The following is a 15,511-nucleotide window of genomic DNA, read 5'->3' as shown; positions in this document are numbered from 1 at the left end:
ATTCATAGTGCGGACAGTGATGCAACGTTCACAGTGGCAATCCGTTTCAAGTCGTGGTACCTCGCACCTCTCACCAATATATTACGGGAATGTTGGGAGCAAAGAAAGACTGTATTTACAATATATATACAAAATGAGTCACAGAAGAAAAGATGGCTAACCATCAACAACACGCAGCAGCCAGCGTCCCGCGATTTTGGTCCTCTGTCGTCTTTCCTCGCTTCGTAACAATATTGTTTCAAATTATTTTGCAATATTTGGTGTTAGAGAAATAGGCCGCATATTGTCTAGTACATAAGCTTCATTTTGGTATTTAGGATGTGGAATCACTTTTGAAATTCTCCACGAAAAAGGGATCCATGCATGCTGTATAGAATAAGTTAGGGCACCGAAGAACACGTAAGGAGCCCCGTCAAACACAGTTTTAAACATCTTAGTAGTGAGTCCATAGGGACCTGGGGCTCCAGCTGGTAAACTAGAAAGAACATAGGACGATTCTGATGAAGCAATCTCTTCCAGACCTTCTAGTGTGCCCTGTCCCTGAGTAGAGGAAGGAAGGTAGGTCGCGAGTCAGTTCTCCAAAGCTCTCTTCAATATATCAAGAGAGTCAGCTTTTTCAAGTATGATCAAAACGATCGACTCCAGGCTCAAGGAATGCGGAATAAGTTATTTGGATCTTAGAAACCGAAGCAAAAAAAAATGCACACTTATTTTGTTTTACATTGAAAGAAATCAACAGATACTGTGATAATCGTTTCCCTTAGATGCCATGCTTTTCAGTGTTCCAGCAATAAATATTTATTTTCCCATTTCTTTGAAGACTAGATATGCATGAGTTATTTACATGTGGATTTTCATTGCTTGCAGCCCCGCGAGCAATAGTCATTGCACTAATTTTTATATATAGGCACTTTGAATGCTTTAACTGGAATTCTGATCTTCCTAACGACGCGTCCAAAAGTGAGTAAATATCATCAGCATTCAATGAATAACATTAATGCATTTGAAATTGGACCGCAAATTATATTTAAATTTATGGTAATCTACAAGATAGCACATTAGAACCACCATTGTCGACTGTGCACCTATTCCTTTTGGAAAACGGGAACATGGCCACTGTTTGTCCCAAGTTTCCACCGTTTTCCATGGTCATAGCAAAAGACATGGACAGAAAAGTGTAAGATCTAGCGCAGATCTAAATTGTTGGCGAATAAATGTAACCGAACCCGAATTCTGATATAAAAAGTTATTAGTCGTGGCCCAGTCCCATAGACGCTTTCCACACTAGTTTGATCTCGATCCCCATGACAGGTAATGTGAGTAGAAGTGTCCTGACAATAATTTTTTACCGCAGTTTACGAGAATTGTGTCAAGTGGGTGCGTATCCTGCGCATCCGGAGGGAAGAATATATAACTAAAGAGAAAGGCGTATTTTCAGGGCGAATAGTTTCTACGGCTAGAATTTAACATTGTAGAGGCATCAGCTGGGGTGACATAGTTGTCCTGTGGCAAAACATGCTTGAGACTATAATTACCATAATTACGACAATTACCTTTAGCCGCGTGATGTAGGCGAAACGGCCTAGAATCGCGCAAGCAAAATTATTTTTGCGGATAACCAAACATCTTGCAGTAAAATTACATCTAGACTAAGCTGAGAAATGGAAGGTTTAAATCGGCAAAAGCTGCGAATGTTGAACTGCAGTTTCTCTGTAGTGTCCTCTACTAGAGCAACGCAGAGGCAACAGGTTGCTCTTAAATATTGGCTGTAGAGTTGAATTTAGGGAGGATTTTTGAGTTAGTGAACGAGTTGAATTTAGGGAGGGAATCTAGGGAGGTTTCGGAAATTGGGTGTATGTTAGTAGTGTCCAGGAGAGAGCGCCTCTGTTTTTGTGCCCGCACGTCAATTCTGATGTTTGAGGTAGCCTGAGAATCAGAACTATCTGCGCGCGTAATCTTCTGCTTGAGAAACGTGGAACAGGCTTGACTTGCTGCATGTGGAATGTGGTATCAATTACTCCACCTTCCTGCGAGTGACAGGTTTTTGGCTGAGCACTAACAGTGGGCAATTTTTGCGCTAACTTTAAGGATACAAGTCTATTAAAGCATTCTGTGAATCTTCCTGGAATTTATATACGCATGCCTGGTCTGCCGAACAGCCAACGATCCCAGCTCCGTAAAACTGTAGTACATCAGCTCGGTGCAAGTAGTGATTCGTGGCTGCCCGACGCTCCGTCTGCACTGCTTTCGGGTTGTTGAGCCAGATCGTTCCTCCATGCACAGGCACCAGTGCCACAAGAATGCTGCTCACCCCACTACAAAAGAAAGACTCGCGATTCATTTGAACAGGTGGTAGGGCAGCCGACCAAGGCGGAGATGGCTTCGAGCGGTACACTGAGGAACTTTTTGCCATCTGTGGCACTATCTCACTTTGAAGCAGCTAACTTTCTCTCAAAACACTATTTGTCACCAACAATAACCGGAGCATATTCACCCCACACTTAGCCAGAAACCTGAGAGCTCGCTCAACGAAGAGCCAGACAAAGGACGGTCTTATTGTGTAACGGGACGGAACGGTTAAAAAGACGTGCAGATGGAGATGCCACAGTATCAAGTTACAAACGGTTCATCCACTCTCAAGCGCCTGGTTCTCTCGTTCTCATGTACCTATTCTGTTCGTGCTCCAGCACGGTGCTTGAATGCCCGCTCCGATCTTCTTGCGGCATATATATACCTTGATAAGTGTGCGTTATCTTGGGTAAAAACGTAGGCATTGCGTTTTCTTTGACACCATTGAATATCACAAGCTGTTACGCTAGAAGGTTTGCACGCTTGGGGTTGCTTATGAAGCGATAATATATAATGTAGCCATTTTTTCGTGATTTCGTGCTTGCTTTATTACGTAATAGAGACATGCATTCATTATTTCAACTTTGTGGGCCAGAATGCCTTTCAATACAATCAGGCTTGCGAGAGCGATATGATCATGGTGATTGTCATGTTACAGCGTTCACGAGGCCGGTGCAGTAACTTAAAAATGACAATATAAAATCAATTACAGAAGAGGTCGTTATAAGGGTAACCTTATTTACGGATGTAATCGTAAAAGGCAACCTGAGCTGTTCTTACTGTAATATTGTCTCCTTGTTTTGGCGGTGAAAAATGAGACCATGGCGCATCTAAGAGTCACGTAAAGAACTCTTTATTAGTCGAACTTGTGCCCACAAAAAGAAGTTAGACTCATGCAACGATAACGGCGATCCTGATGATGATCCTGATGATGAAGATGATTTACGGGTGAGACGCGTTGGCTATGTAAACATGACTCATCGAACGTTCCTGCGTTCCTGTTTTGCTGCGACCTCACGTAATCGCAGCAAAATTTCCAGCGCAGCTGCTTCTGTTGAGCGGCCGTAGTAGAATAATGATTGCTTGCAACCGAAGCGCACAGTTCATACGTTTGTCGGATACGATTTATTTATTTATTTATTTATTTATTTATTTATTTATTTATTTATTTATTTATTTAACAATGTCCTTACAGGCCTCGTATGAGGCATTGGGTAAGGGGGGCGTTACAATAAGATTAACAGAGTATATAGAACATATAAAAGCATAATAGACATACATTATTAATTGACAGTGAAAAACTATAAGCCTATCTTATACAAGTATTAAAAGCATTGTACAACATAACAAGGTCTGGAGTGTACATATTACAAAAAAACAAACGATACAGTTTCTTTAATAAACAATGAAAAATAATGTTGCCACTCTAGTACAAATAATAACAATACTAAAGAATACAAGAATAATAAGCGAAATGAGCTCATAAACAAGAGAGCACATAACTGGAATAAGAAAGGAAAAAAGCATCGTGCACTTTATTGAAGTTGCGCGGTGGAATATGAAATGATGAGCTGGCGGAATTTATCGGGATTAGGTTCGGAGACGATGAAATCAGGAAGAGCGTTCCACAATCGAATGGCACGAGGAAGCGCCGACCAGTTGAATGCATGCGTGTTCCCGTAGATGCGTGTGAAGCTGAGGTGATTATGTAATCTGTGAGATGTGAAAGGTGCGACTTCAAGCCGTAAAGAAGATTTTCTATCCGCATGAACGTACTTGTGAAATAATGATATGAGTGCAAAATCGCGTCGAGTACTTAGTGGTTGAAGTGAAATATCAAGTTTTATTTGTGAGATGCTTGAATTGTAAGTGTAGTTACGCGAGATAAACCTGGCGGCCCTATTTTGAATTGATTCTAATAAGCTTATTAGGTTGTTATGATGGGGTGACCAGATTGGGGAGGCAAATTCGAGCTGGGGGCGAACAAACGTCTGATAGGCTAGCTTACGGATGTTAGAGGGCGAATTACGTAGATTTCGGCGTAAGTACCCCAGTGATTTGGAAGCATTAGCACATATAGTAGTAATGTGATGGGCCCAGGAAAGGCTTGGTGAGAGATTAATGCCTAAGTATTTGTAGGAAGTAGCTACAGAAATTGGGTTATTATTTACGTTATATTGGAAGGATGAGATTGAGTGTTTACGGGTGAAAGACATTACTTTGCATTTAGACGAATTAAGATTCATTAACCAAGTGTTACACCAATCGAATATGCGATGAAGGTCGTTTTGAAGAATGAGGTGGTCATCGGGGCTGGTTATAGGGCGGTAAATAATGCAGTCATCTGCGAATATTCGCACTCGGGATGTTAAGTTATTAGGAAGATCGTTAATGTATATTAGGAATAGTAGCGGCCCAAGAACGCTACCTTGTGGCACGCCGGAAGTGACATAGGAAAGGGGCGAAGAAAGGTTGTTAACGATAGTAAATTGTCGGCGATTAGAAAGAAAGTTCCGGAGCCAAGTTAGTGTCAGTGAATCCAATCTTAGTGCATTTAACTTTGAAATTAGGCGGCAATGGGCTACGCGATCAAACGCCTTGGAAAAGTCAAGGAATATGCTATCAATCTGTACATTATGGTCCATGTGTAAATGCAGGTCAGTCGTGAATTCTAAAAGCTGTGTCTCGCATGACAAACCCTTCCTGAACCCGTGCTGATTAGTGAAAAAAAAAAGTTGTTTGATTCCAGATGGTTGTATATATGAGAAGCTATTATATGTTCGAGCATTTTACAACAAATAGACGTGAGCGAAATTGGCCTAAACTATTTATGCCTGAACCCAATTTCCTCTATGTTGAAAACCAGCGTCACTGCTCTCACTTCCAAGATACCTCAATCCTCAGTATAACGCTTGTGTATAGTTGTAATTACCCTCCGAAAATTAACTTTTCAGCCACATCTGACATAATGCATGCCACTCGAGGAAATCTTGAACAACACTTTTTCCCCAAAGTATATCTTCAATATCCACATCAACATGAACACCAAGATATTTTCATCACGGCGTATATCACGTCGTATTGATCACCTGCAAAGTGGTCGGCAAGTCTTTTTCCACTCACTCTTTCCGACATTCTTTACATTCTTTTTGCCTTGAACATCCTTTGAGTGGAATCGTCTTCACACAGAAACCCTAAACAATACTAATATTCTCAAGTTTCGAGGAAGATTAGCTAGGGCTGTGTAACCTCAATTTCTTAGTTACGGAATAGGTTCCTTTTTTTCATTTTTTGCAACACTAGGCAATATTGTACACATGTAAATCTTATTCCTTGTTACGCACTGACTGATCTGCAATTACCTACTAGGTACCATGGTATAATGAGAAATAATTTGTTGCGGTATTATATTTTTTTGTCCGCCTGAACCCACGTCCCTCGTTAATGCCTTGCCGCCAAGATGGTGTAAATAAATAAAAAAATAATTTATCATGATATACACATGTATATATATATATATATATATATATATATATATATATATATATATATATATATATATATATATATAATCTGTAACAATATTTCTTGAAAGAAGAGTGGTCACCTTCAACGCTGTATACAATTTGTGAAGCCTTCTAAGCTACGTAGTTGAATTCTTTTGCACTTTAAGGCTCACAGCTTTTCCTTCCGAGCTACATAATCAATTGTTGCTATTCGCCGCTCATTTTTCACGCGCAATAATGTCTCCTTCCTCTTTGTTACTGAAATTTCTACCTAATAAACTAGCTTTTCAAGCTTATATCGCACTTCTAAAAATGGCTTATTTGTTTTTAGAAACATGTATCAAAATAAAAAAGAGGCACTGTTTATTAAATGTCGTCATGAAGCGTCCTGCAAACAGAAAGCTCGACAATATAATTGAGGTCCTCGTGTCATGGCTATAGTCAAGTAGTTTCTCCCGAAAAACACTTCCGTATTAATACATTCTCAAGGTTTAGATTTTCACGGCATGTGTAACTTTGAAATCACTTACAACCTAACTAGCGTTAGAAATCTCGAGTAGAGAAGTCGGAAAGGGGTAAGGGGATAAGAAAAGAGGGAGGGGCAATCGACTATTGACCTTTCCTGTTCCAAGAGTCACCACCAGTTTGTATGTAAACAGTGTTGCACGAATTTATCTAGTCTTAGTATGTCACTATGCACAACAAGAAAGCTCCAGTAGCAATGCGGCTGACACAGCTACCAATAGATTTAGATAGAGGTAATATGAAAGGCAAGACCCCACAACATGACTAAAACTGCAGCTAAAGCAAATAGGCGCTACTGGGAATGGCAAGAGCCTACAACATAGCTAGAACCACAGCAGTAAGCAACGACATTTATGTTTGTGACAACGCAAAAAGATGAAAAAGAGAAAAATCTACAAATGACTTGTCAGTAATTATAACAATAAAACAAAAGCAAAATTCGGGACATTTAATCGTCCCGACTCGATTAAGACGGCACAAATGACATTTATTGAAACGTAAGGACTACCTCGCTGAAATAGAGGTGATCGGCAGCGCTAAATTCAACTGTAGTTTCATTTTGACTATATATGTGAACAACTGTAGTTGACCAAGAGGACCACATGTTGGAGGACAGTATTCTTATGAATACATGAAAAATGAAACTGTGTTAGCATTTAAATAGCAAGTTGGTGCCTTTGAACTGATTATAAATCGAAAAGAATCGCATTTACCACAGTTTGCGTTGCAAGTAGTATGAAAACCATGTTTCAGGTTTCTTTCGGTCAATTTGTGATATTACAGCTGCTCCCCTGGCTATATTGTCAGTTAGGTCTCGGCGTCGCATCACGGCTGCGTCGTGTTGAACTGAAGCTGGAACGTCTCGTCGTAAAGTCGTCTTTCGTCGGTGTAGTCTTGGCTTCCCGACTTCGTCGGGACGGCGGCGTGTCATCATTAGGTCGTCGAGATGGTTTCTTCGTCGTCTTCGTCGGCGGCGGAGGATCTTCGTCAGTTCGACGAACAGCAACCGCACCTCCATCGGTTGCTGCTTTTAGTTTTCCGGATATGGGCTCGCTGACCGGCCCCGGGCTGGGCCAGTGTATGGTCGGCGCTGCGGCGACAGGTAGCGGCCTGGTGATGGCGAACGCGACGGTCGTCGAGAGCTCCACTGAGTAGCGGCGAGGTAGTCGGCGATATCGCGAGGGCGTTCACCTCGCTGCGGGCGCGGAGCATTGACGGCGAAACCTCGCAGTCCCAACTCCCGGTATGGGCATCGGCGATACACATGGCCGGCTTCTCCGCAGTGATATCAGAGCGGACGGTGGTCGGGGGCTCGCCAAATGTCCGTCTTCCTCGCGTAGGTGCGCTGGGCGACGGGTGGGCGTGCTGGCGGCGGCGGCGGCGGACGACGGAATTGCGTCGTTGCAGGGCCCTGGCGTGGTCGCGGAGGGGGACCTTGACGGCGTGCGACGGCGGCGTAGGTCATCGCTTCTGGCTGGGGCTGCAGTAATTGAGGTTGCACCTCAGGAACCCCAAGCGATCGCTGAACCTCATCTTTCACGATGTCAGCGATCGAAGCTACTTGAGGCTGCGACGAAGGCAGGACCTTGCGCAGTTCTTCGCGCACAATGGCCCTGATGGTCTCTTGAAGGTCGTCCGAACCTAGTCCTTGGATGGCATACTGCGGCGTGTGCCCCTGGCGATTATATTGCCGGGTGCGCATCTCCAGAGTTTTCTCGATCGTCGATGCCTCTGCAGAAAACTCAGCCACAGTCTTCGGTGGGTTACGAATAAGTCCGGCGAAAAGGTCTTGCTTGACGCCGCGCATCAGGAAGCGAACTTTTTTCTCCTCCGACATTTCCGGGTCGGCGTGCCGGAAAAGTCGGGCCATCTCCTCCGTGAAGATTGAGATCGTCTCGCTTGGCAGCTGCACTCTGGTTTCTAGTAGAGCTTGGGCTCGCTCTTTTCGCACGACGCTTGTAAACGTGTGCAAGAAGCCGCTTCGGAAAAGGTCCCACGTCGTTAAGGTGGCTTCTCGATTCTCGAACCACGTCCTGGCGGCGTCTTCCAATGCGAAATAGACATGCCGCAGCTTGTCGTCGCTGCCCCAACTGTTAAACTTAGCGACCCTCTCATACGTTTCGAGCCAGGTTTCCGGGTCCTCGAATGTTGATCCGCGGAACGTCGGAGGTTCCCTGGGCTGCTGCAGCACGATGGGGGACGCTGGGACTGCCATTGGGGCTGCCTTGTCCACAATCTTCTTGGTCTTCTCAGGTAGAAGTCCGTGCTCCGGGGGCAGCTGTTGAAGACGGCGGCTTGCTCGATGCTCCGGGACTACGTTGGTGTTCTCTTTGTGCTCCGGGCTTGGATCACGGCTTGTCGGGGGCGTCCGGTACATGAACGAAAAGCACCTCCACCAGATGTCACGGGGTAGTAGACGGTGAAGAAAGCAAGAATACGGTGGAATACAAAACTACAAAACTAGCTTTTATTGGGCGAACCTGTGCCCACAAAAACAGGCTACACTTATAGCACAACGATAGCGGCGAACACGGTCGGCGATCGTCGGAAATCTGATCAGCGGGTCAAGTGCGTCGGCTTTTATACAGCAGTCATCGAATGTTCCAGACTAATCGTTCGGACCCGCATGCCTTCCACAAAGTTCTACAACATTCGAGTCACGCGATGAAATCAGATAACACAAGGTTCGGCGACAACACAGCGGATGGAAGCATCGATAACTTTCCAGAAACTTCGGATACATGCAGACGCGTCCCGGGCTGTGCGATAACATTTGTTAGGCGGCGAAACGTGGTCGCCTGTTAAATATAAGTACACGTGTCAATATCACTTCAATTTCCCACTTTCACAAAATTTGGGACATTTAATCCCCCCGACGGGGTTAACACGGTTCAAGGGATATTTATTCAAGTCGGGACGGCCTCGCTCAAAACGGCTTGATAGGAAACCTTAAATTCAACTGCGGCGTTTTCACCACACGTGTGAAGGAAAACAACTGTGGATGACCAAGAATAGAATATGTTGGAGGACAATACTCCCATGAATGCATACAAAATTAAACTGTTTCTTATTGTCTCAAAAGCATCTCTGGAAGCCTCGAACAGGTAATACATAGAAACGTATGACATTTATCGAAGTAACCATTCTGTGTATTTAGTAGGCGCTTCCAAGCAACAGCAACTCTTAGAAAGAATTCTTGGCTTTAAATTTAAAATTTGATGAGAGGTCGAAAGACCGTATGGGCTGTTGTACGCTGCTTGTGCTCGTGCCTGCAACGTTTCCCATTGTTTTTTTTTTTTGTAGCAAAAAGGATGTAACACTCAATCAATCCTTCAGTCTAACCCTCGTAAATTCTTTCAGATTATCTCCCCGCCTAAGCGCCAAACTCAGTTCCAGCTATCAAACGACGACAACGTACTAACTGAAACTGAAGAATGTGCTACATTCCTTAACAACTTCTTCACATCAGTTATTTTCCCCTGCTATAAACTTTAGTTCTACCGAATTACGACAACACTCGCCGACCACAATGCCCGATATCCAGATTAGCGCTGACGGAATAGCTGGGCTAATACACGCTCTAAAATTATCCTCCTCGGCTGGTTGCTATCAAATCAGCAGCAAATTACTTAAAGACATCATTTCCCTGTCAAGCGCAATACTTAGCTTACTTTTCCAACAATCAATCTGTACTGGTGAAGTTCCCCACGATCGAAACAAGGCTCAAGTCATTCCCGTCCATTAGTCTGGTGATTCAACAAAAGCATGTAACTATCGCCCAATTTCTCTAACAAGTATCCCGTTTAAACTGCTACAATATATCATAGCAACCAATCTAAAGAACTACGTTGAATCAATTAACTTCTTCTATTCATATCAGCATGGTTTTAGAAAACAATTTTCCTGTGAAAGTCAGCTCTCTGAATTCACCGATGAAATCTTGCAGCACATGGATGATCACCTACAAATTGCCATCTACTTAGACTTCTCGAAGGCCTTCGACCATGTCCCCCACAATCACCTACTTGCCAAATTATGTACTCGTGGAATCCCCCCATCATTGATTATTTGGATCAAACATTTCTTAAAAGGACGCGCACAATACACATCCGCTAACTGTCATGACTCACACCTTTCTGATGTTGCATCCGGTGTCCCCCAGGGAGCAGGCTTATCCCCCCTGTTATATTTAATCTCTACCAAAGACCTGCCATCTAACACAAAAACTAGACTTCGACTTTTTGCTAGTGACTGCGTCACCTACAACGCCATCCATAACTCTGGTGATTCCACTGACCTAAAAAAGACATAGACACTGTCGTTCATGGTGTGAAAAATGTTTCATACCTCTTAGCCTTAACGAGTGCCAATGAATATCCTTTTCCCGTAAGTGCAGCATCACAAATTGCGCGTACCATACAGGTTGAACTAAAATACCACGAACAGACTACTATAAGTATCTAGGTGTTCACTTGACATCGTCATCATCATGGGTTACTCACATTGAAACATATGAGTAAACGCCTCGCGCACATTTGATTTTTTTGCGTCGCAATCCGAAATCTGCATCGCCCGCTATTAAAGAACTTCCATATCAGACAGACGTTCGGCCGAAACTGGAGTACGCTTCATATATCTGGCACCGCTCACAAGCCTATTTCACCTTCCAATTATAAGTCATATCATAAGAAGCCAACAAACACTGACAACAAGGACAATATAGGGGAATTTCCCCAATGTTGTCCTTGGTGTCAGTGTTTGTTGGCTGCTTATGACATGACTAATAAAAATCGGGCCCCTCGGTTAACTTCCTTTCTTCGTGTTGACTACGAATTATAAGCCATTCTGAATCGTGCCGCACGCTTTATCATGTCAAACTGCTCAAGTAAGACCAGCATAACTGAACTAAAACGCACACTCTATCTTCCCAGTCTCCAAACACGTCGTATCATCTCGCGTCTCTGCATGCTTCACTCTTTCTACTTTCAACCCAGTAGCTAGACACCCTCGACTAAAATTTCCGCGTAGAATCTCACCCCGCATAAACCACAGCTGTCCAATCGCGCACATTCAGTGGCGCACGTCTTCGGTGAAGGACCCCTTTTTTTTTTCAAATGCAATAGTGGTGTGGAACACTTTTCCCGAGTGCACTGTTTCTTGCGCCGACCACATGACTTTCCGTGAAAAACTAACAATCCGCCTCACTTAGAATGTTTTGTTAAAAATGCACTTGCTATTGACCCCTGTTAAGTATTTATTTGTTAGTGATTCATTCTCATGCACAGCATTTTTTTTACACAGTGATTTCGATGATAGTGCTGCTAGCTCGGTTCCTTCCCGAGTGTTGTTTCCTTTTCTAATCTTCTTCTATCTTTTCTTCCTCTTTTCCCTCCTTCTTCTGCGTGATGAAGAGTTCGTCCTGCATTCCATGCCCCCGCCTTATGTAAAGCCTCCGGGCCTTTAAGGCTTCAATAAATGAAATGAAATGAAACAAGCGATGAATTCACGCCGCGGAGCGCCAATGTTATTTCGATACTTTGAAAATCATTTTTTTTTGTATTGCGAGAGAACAATCGTATAAGTGGCTAAGGGTTGTCTGAGGAACTTTACTTTCTTTTATTCGCACGAGGATTGTCCGAACCGCTTAAGCGATGTGCTGCTGCCTCTTTATTTTCCTTCCTGATTTAATGACGGCACAATGCTTCTTCACTGCATGAACAAACGAGATACGTACTATTCTGCTTGGTACAGCAACAAAATTCGCAGCCACTGCTTAAATTGTTTTCTATGCATTGCTGCACCTGTCAGCTAGCATTTCATAGAGCTGGAAACAGAGCAGGATGTGTTCACGCAGGGTAAGTGTGCTCCTGACGCTGCCTGTACTGTATATTCCCTTCAGTCGCTCTGCGAAAAAATGCCGCTTGCTGCCGCACGTTTCAGAAATTTATGCTGGAATCTTTGCACGAATGTTCTACTGGGCGCAGTATTTGTTTTCTTCATCAAAGCAGCACTTGGGCATACGGTAATCTTGGAGTGCAACGCCAATTAAACGCGACAGAAAAATTTATGACGGCACGATAGTTCTCTCCAAACCATGCATGAGCCCAGAGTGTGGAGCTTGTACTGCATTTCAGAGAGCTGCTTTGACTGCTACTTCGGTTATAGTACGGAGTACCACATTGTCAGTACCAGACAGTAATTTTAGTGCTTCAGGCTAGGGCACCTTGTTGTGTACATAGCTGATTTTTTACATTATTATTTGTTGCTGTTTCGACAGTTTCCGCTTAAGAATTTACTAACCAACACAACAAGTGTGCTCCACTCAGAAGTTCTTGTTCGGACACAAGAATGATTCAGGGCTCTCAATTTACAGGAATGGCTGAGGAAGGTTTTATTCGATTAGCAATTCATTATATTTATCAGCGGTAGTTTAATGCATAAGCTATGTTCTCTTGCGCTTAGGGTATTTTCACGTTAACCTCAACAATCGCATGAGATTTAATTCCTTTTTTCTTTCATTCGTCAGCACAATGAGGTACCGTTTCGCACCTGAGCAGATAAATACTATTTGTGCAGACACGGACCGAGCGCATACCAGAAATATAGAACATACACGTAAGAATAGTAAAGTAGCTCAAAAGAAATAAACGAAAAGGAATAATGAAAGCACATATCAGCTCTAAATAACGGCATTATATATTTTCTTACACGTGAGCGCATATATACCACGGCGCAAAAAATAGGCTACTCTTCACACCACGTAACAGTGCCTTGTCACTTGGCGCCATGAGTAGGTTATTGAGAAGGCAGAGAGAGAAATAACCTTTATTGAGTGCTTGATGGCGTCAAAGGCAGCCAGAGTGGTGGGAGACGGCCCCTTTCGCCCCCCTCCCTTTTACGGCGGCCAGTCTTTGTACACACACACACACACACACTATATATATATATATATATATATATATATATATATATATATATATATATATATATATATATGTGTGTGTGTGTGTGTGTGTGTGTGTGTGTGTGTGTGTGTGTGTGTGTGTGTGTGTGCAGTCTGGTGACGTCAGCGGCCATCCGGACGACCCGCAGCTGATCCTCCGGGTCGCTACTGAGCAGCATGGCCTCGCACTGATTACCAGAAGTGAGTGCAGGGTGGGTGCCATGTTTGTGGGTGCGCGCGACCTATTGGCATGCCCAGATATAGTGATGTAGGTCGGCAGGATGGTTACAGAGCCTGCAGAGTGGAAGTGCCAGGCAAGCACTGACGGGGTCGCCATCCCTTGCATGTACTCCACTTCGTTTCAGCACACATATGCGCATGGAAAGTGCGTAGCTAACCATAGACACTGCAATTGGACGCATTTTGTAAAGACGCCGAACCTTGCTCATCAATACATTGCTGCTCGCAAGCAGCTCCTCAAGCGATGAGGAATATTACGGATATTTTATGCAAAGATAAGATACTATATAACCTTCTTCCGCATTGTCAGGTAAAAAGTGCGAAACTTCTTTCAAACTGCTAATAAAAACGGGAGGTTTATATTACGAATTTTTGTCATATCTTTCAGAGATAAGAGTGCGTACTTTCTACTAGATTGCGTTTTAAGAAACAATGACTTTTTATGTGGAATCGACATTCTGCGTCTTAGCAGCAAAAAATACCTGAAGGCCGGCGCCTCGAAGTTTATCTCGTAAAACAGAAAACTTGTTCAAACTGATGCCTTTAAAATGTCTGACAGCATTACCCTCAACCTTTTTTAATGTGACACAATAGTATAGGCGCTGAAATACAGATCCAATTGCTTAACATGGTTTTAGTCTGAGCGTGCTTACTGTTGCACCCACAAACCTTCCTTCTTTCCTTGGCAACAAAGTGTGCAGATAAAGATTGCTCTTTAGGACAACCGTGTGTAGATGGTATATGCAAAACTTTTGGGTAGCCCTCGGCAGAGCTGTACAACGTCGAATCCTTCCGGAACCCATCTGTCCGTCTCCGATTACGGGGCAAGGCCACAAGCGTGTCTCACCGTGGTTAATAGCGTAGCCGGCGAATTGGTAGGGTGAGCAACAGAAAAATCATTCGTGCTAGTGAAGGGAGAATATGTACATTTACGCTGTGCAGTCTGCGATTTCCATCACAGAAAACTTCCCTGCTCCCGACGCCATTGCAATCGGGTTGGCCACGCGGCAGTTACAAAGGCGCGATCACAGCGGCTGCGAGAGGTGTGAACAAAAGGCCATTGTGAAACGTAGTCTGGGTAGCCGCCTGAAACCCGGACAATGCGTTGATCTTAATGTGAAGCTCAAGCCTCCGCTTCTTCTGGAGTATTAGGCTCCAGGCGGCGCACGAACCATTTGGAACAATCGGTTCCTTGCCACATGGCCGCGGTAACGCCAAGAGAAGCGCTAGACATGAAATATTGTGATGCTTACACCAACCAAACAGCGTGGACTTCCTAATTAATTTGGTAGCTGTGTCCTCTGCCCAAATAAATAATTCACAACGACGCAATCTTGCTATATCTATACACTCGCAGCATTCTCGCGCATTATTTTCTTCAATTTCGCTATTATAACAAAATATTTGGTGCCCACATTGGCCTTATACGTGAGACCAGGACTGCCCATTCCACCCACCCGCTGAGTGCGTTTTTGGGGAGAAATTGCACTGGCACGTCATTTTGTACAAAATAGAATATGTCTGTTTCGCTAGAAAAACAAAACACTGTTCGTTATATCTATATGTTATACAATGAAAAGAATATTCGAAGATTCATAATAATTCTGCGAACCATCTACATTGCATTAAACATTTTCTTCATTAATAAACAAGCACAGTGTGGCACGCAGGCAGACAAACACGAACGCATGTCACTCGATCACCCTGAGCACTCACTGTCCCAACGATGACGTAATGACAACCGCTGGTCCCGCAAAGTTGGCACGCTTCTCCCAAAGCTGACGTTTCGTACGGCCGCTGGAGTTCACCACTTCAGTTTAGCGATGCCTCTAAAACTCAGATTGCATGATCTCTAAAACTCGACACCTGGCAAGCTCTTCCGTGCACCCATCTCGGCTTGCCCGTTGCCTCGCGGCAGCATCATCATCGCTTCCAGCAAGCGAGATGC

General features: G+C 43.8%; 1 protein-coding gene across 6 annotated transcripts in view; it reads left to right on the top strand.

Annotated features, from left to right (window-relative positions):
- Nucleotides 1-15,511, top strand: part of LOC135920801 (uncharacterized) — a 183,680-nt gene that overhangs the window by 27,290 nt on the left and 140,879 nt on the right. Inside the window, exon 1 of one of the 6 annotated variants that reach the window (XR_010570321.1) lies at nt 12,111-12,235. The exons of 4 other annotated variants lie outside the window; for them this stretch is intronic. The gene's annotated coding sequence lies outside the window, so the exon portion shown is untranslated. Of the gene's footprint in view, nt 1-12,110; nt 12,236-15,511 lie in introns of those variants that run through there. One more of the 6 variants, XR_010570322.1, reaches the window with a different exon arrangement.

The sequence above is a fragment of the Dermacentor albipictus genome, chromosome 8, assembly GCF_038994185.2.
Source record: "Dermacentor albipictus isolate Rhodes 1998 colony chromosome 8, USDA_Dalb.pri_finalv2, whole genome shotgun sequence".
Taxonomy (NCBI): domain Eukaryota; kingdom Metazoa; phylum Arthropoda; class Arachnida; order Ixodida; family Ixodidae; genus Dermacentor; species Dermacentor albipictus.
Note: the sequence above shows the minus strand (reverse complement) of the source record. Positions and strands in the feature narration are given on the sequence as shown.